Here is a 4,776-nt window from a genome sequence, read left to right on the forward strand (position 1 = left end):
ATAACTTAGTCTCCGGAGAATGACAGCGGGCGCGCGCAAGAGGCCAGTCCGGGGATGAGGCAGCATCCTCGGGCAGCAGGCGGGAGGAGGCAGCCTCCCCTTAGTATAACTTAATCTCCGGAGAATGACAGCGGGCGCGCCTAAGAGGCTGGTCCGGGGACCAGGCACTCTCCCCGGACAACAAAGCACGTCCCCCTCCTGAGTGGACAAAAAAAATCCACTCCTGGTACCTAAGATTTTCTCCAGCGGCGGGCTGGGAGTCTAATCTTTCTCCTGGCCGAGAAAAGAGCACTTTCCCCCGGACAACAAAGCACGTCCCCCTCCTGAGTGGACAAAAAAAATCCACTCCTGGTACCTAGAATTTTCTCCAGCGGCGGGCTGGGAGTCTAATCTTTCTCCTGGCCGAGAAAAGAGCACTTTCCCCCGGACACCAAACCAGCCAACGTCCCCCTCCTGAGTGGACAAAAAAAATCCACTCCTGGTACCTAAAATTTTCTCCAGCGGCGGGCTTGGGACGAAAATCAATCTTCCTCCCGAAATTAAACCACTATTGGCGGACGCCAGCCCCAAGCGCCAGCCCCGACCGCCACCCCCCGACCGCCACAAGGCGACCGCCACAAGGCGACCGCCACAAGGCGACCGCCACAAGGCGACCGCCACAAGGCGACCGCCACTGGCCCCAAGCGCCAGCCCCGACCGCCACCCCCCGACCGCCACAAGGCGACCGCCACAAGGCGACCGCCACAAGGCGACCGCCACAAGGCGACCGCCACAAGGCGACCGCCACAAGGCGACCGCCACTGGCCCCAAGCGCCAGCCCCGACCGCCACCCCCCGACCGCCACAAGGCGACCGCCACAAGGCGACCGCCACCGGCCCCAAGCGCCAGCCCCGACCGCCACCCCCCGACCGCCACAAGGCGACCGCCACAAGGCGACCGCCACAAGGCGACCGCCACAAGGCGACCGCCACAAGGCGACCGCCACCGGCCCCAAGCGCCAGCCCCGACCGCCACCCCCCGACCGCCACAAGGCGACCGCCACAAGGCGACCGCCACAAGGCGACCGCCACAAGGCGACCGCCACAAGGCGACCGCCACTGGCCCCAAGCGCCAGCCCCGACCGCCACCCCCCGACCGCCACAAGGCGACCGCCACAAGGCGACCGCCACAAGGCGACCGCCACAAGGCGACCGCCACAAGGCGACCGCCACAAGGCGACCGCCACTGGCCCCAAGCGCCAGCCCCGACCGCCACCCCCCGACCGCCACAAGGCGACCGCCACAAGGCGACCGCCACCGGCCCCAAGCGCCAGCCCCGACCGCCACCCCCCGACCGCCACAAGGCGACCGCCACAAGGCGTTAGTGGCCGCGCCCGGTACTTTACTGGACCCTATTTGGCCCGCGGACCGGCCGGCGTCGCTTCCTTGAATGCTTAGCCGCCTTTCGAGCTGCCATGCCGGGCTTGAGTTAGTGGTTTGCGCCCGGTACTCTACGTTAAAAGTCAGGCGGAACGGCTCTGAAGCTCCAGACGGTGCTTCCTTGAATGCTTAGCCGCCTTTCGAGCTGCCATGCCGGGCTTGAGTTAGTGGTTTGCGCCCGGTACTCTACGTTAAAAGTCAGGCGGAACGGCTCTGAAGCTCCAGACGGTGCTTCCTTGAATGCTTAGCCGCCTTTCGAGCTGCCATGCCGGGCTTGAGTTAGTGGTTTGCGCCCGGTACTCTACGTTAAAAGTCAGGCGGAACGGCTCTGAAGCTCCAGACGGTGCTTCCTTGAATGCTTAGCCGCCTTTCGAGCTGCCATGCCGGGCTTGAGTTAGTGGTTTGCGCCCGGTACTCTACGTTAAAAGTCAGGCGGAACGGCTCTGAAGCTCCAGACGGTGCTTCCTTGAATGCTTAGCCGCCTTTCGAGCTGCCATGCCGGGCTTGAGTTAGTGGTTTGCGCCCGGTACTCTACGTTAAAAGTCAGGCGGAACGGCTCTGAAGCTCCAGACGGTGCTTCCTTGAATGCTTAGCCGCCTTTCGAGCTGCCATGCCGGGCTTGAGTTAGTGGTTTGCGCCCGGTACTCTACGTTAAAAGTCAGGCGGAACGGCTCTGAAGCTCCAGACGGTGCTTCCTTGAATGCTTAGCCGCCTTTCGAGCTGCCATGCCGGGCTTGAGTTAGTGGTTTGCGCCCGGTACTCTACGTTAAAAGTCAGGCGGAACGGCTCTGAAGCTCCAGACGGTGCTTCCTTGAATGCTTAGCCGCCTTTCGAGCTGCCATGCCGGGCTTGAGTTAGTGGTTTGCGCCCGGTACTCTACGTTAAAAGTCAGGCGGAACGGCTCTGAAGCTCCAGACGGTGCTTCCTTGAATGCTTAGCCGCCTTTCGAGCTGCCATGCCGGGCTTGAGTTAGTGGTTTGCGCCCGGTACTCTACGTTAAAAGTCAGGCGGAACGGCTCTGAAGCTCCAGACGGTGCTTCCTTGAATGCTTAGCCGCCTTTCGAGCTGCCATGCCGGGCTTGAGTTAGTGGTTTGCGCCCGGTACTCTACGTTAAAAGTCAGGCGGAACGGCTCTGAAGCTCCAGACGGTGCTTCCTTGAATGCTTAGCCGCCTTTCGAGCTGCCATGCCGGGCTTGAGTTAGTGGTTTGCGCCCGGTACTCTACGTTAAAAGTCAGGCGGAACGGCTCTGAAGCTCCAGACGGTGCTTCCTTGAATGCTTAGCCGCCTTTCGAGCTGCCATGCCGGGCTTGAGTTAGTGGTTTGCGCCCGGTACTCTACGTTAAAAGTCAGGCGGAACGGCTCTGAAGCTCCAGACGGTGCTTCCTTGAATGCTTAGCCGCCTTTCGAGCTGCCATGCCGGGCTTGAGTTAGTGGTTTGCGCCCGGTACTCTACGTTAAAAGTCAGGCGGAACGGCTCTGAAGCTCCAGACGGTGCTTCCTTGAATGCTTAGCCGCCTTTCGAGCTGCCATGCCGGGCTTGAGTTAGTGGTTTGCGCCCGGTACTCTACGTTAAAAGTCAGGCGGAACGGCTCTGAAGCTCCAGACGGTGCTTCCTTGAATGCTTAGCCGCCTTTCGAGCTGCCATGCCGGGCTTGAGTTAGTGGTTTGCGCCCGGTACTCTACGTTAAAAGTCAGGCGGAACGGCTCTGAAGCTCCAGACGGTGCTTCCTTGAATGCTTAGCCGCCTTTCGAGCTCTCCTGCCCGGCGTGGGTTTCGCGTCCGCGCCCGGTACATTATGGAAGCCAAAAAAAAAAAAAATTCTAAGTGCGAGTGGGACCGGCCTGGGGGGCTTCCTTGAAAGCCCATCCGCCCTCCGAGCTCTCCCACCGGTCGTGGGTTGGCGTCCGCCACTGCTCAAAGCGAACTTCAAATTATCTGCTTAATAATGTGGAACACCATTCTTAAGTAGTTTTTCCTTAATTTGGGCTCAACTGGCCGGTAATGATCCCCGGTGTCTGAGATTGATCTCAGTGATCCAAAGAGCCCTGACACGTAATACCATCCATGAGTTTAATTGAAAAACAAAAAATGTAATCTTTATGACACATAAATACAATTTGCATAATAATTTGGAACACAGTGTAGACTTCCAGCGGACCGCGCGCGGCTCGGCTGACGGCGCAGCGCGATCTGGTACCGCTGCGCGGGACGAAACACGCCCCGTGCAGAGTTCCAGGCGGCCGGGAAGACATTTAAGCGCTGCCGCTGCAGCTGCGGCGGGGATTTGCCGTCCTCCGGTGGACACGACGAGTAAATACACCAGCAATCGCACTTACACCGTGTTCCAAATTATTATGCAAGTGACATTTATCTCAGATTTTCCTAAATAGTCGATGCAAAATGAGTCAGCATAATTTTCAAGTCATCAACCATTATTTTGATGAATTCTAATTTTATTGAACAAACCTCCGAATGATCACAGAATTTTTAAAAAATAAAAAACTTAAAATGCACTGTTCCACATTATTACGCACAACAGAGTTTTATAACATTTTATAGGTTTTTATGAACTGAAATGCCCATCTTAAGAATTTACAGCATTAGGAGGTCATATTTACTGAAATCAAAAGCTATTTCAAAGAAAAGACAAACAAGTTACATTTTAACATAGGACCCTTTATTTCAATAAAAAACAAAGTTACATTTTAACATAGGACCCTTTGTTCAACAGCAGCTTCACGATTCTTCCATCCACTGAACTTGTGAGTTTTTGTACAGTTTCTGGTTGAATTTCTTGGCAGGATCTAAGAATAGCCTGCCAGAGCTGCTCTTTGGAATTGAACTGCCTCCCACCTTCGTAGATTTTCTGCTTGACGATGCTCCACAAGTTTTCAATAGGATTGAGGTCAGGGGAGCATGGGGGCCACACCATCAGTTTCTCTCCCTTTATTCCCATAGATGCCAAAGACGTTGACGTATTTCTTGCAGCATGAGACGGTGCATTGTCATGCATGAAGATGATCTTTTGACGGAAAGCACGGTTCTTCCTGTTGTACCATGGACAGAAGTGTTGAGTCAGAAATTCCACGTAGTTAACAGACGTAATTTTGACGCCTTCAGGGACCCTAAAGGGGCCAAGCAGCTCTCTCCCCATGATTCCGGCCCAAAACATCACTCCGCCACCTCCCTGCTGACGCCGCAGCCTTGTTGGGCTATCGTGGCCGTCCACCAACCATCCACGACTCCATCCATCTGTAAAGTCAAGTCAAATCAAGTTTATTTGTATAGCCCTAAATCACAAGCAGTCTCAAAGGGCTTCACATTGACAGAAATTGACAATTATTCTCAAAGCATC

The sequence above is a fragment of the Syngnathus typhle genome, unplaced genomic scaffold (genome assembly GCF_033458585.1).
Source record: "Syngnathus typhle isolate RoL2023-S1 ecotype Sweden unplaced genomic scaffold, RoL_Styp_1.0 HiC_scaffold_140, whole genome shotgun sequence".
Classification (NCBI taxonomy): Eukaryota; Metazoa; Chordata; class Actinopteri; order Syngnathiformes; family Syngnathidae; genus Syngnathus; species Syngnathus typhle.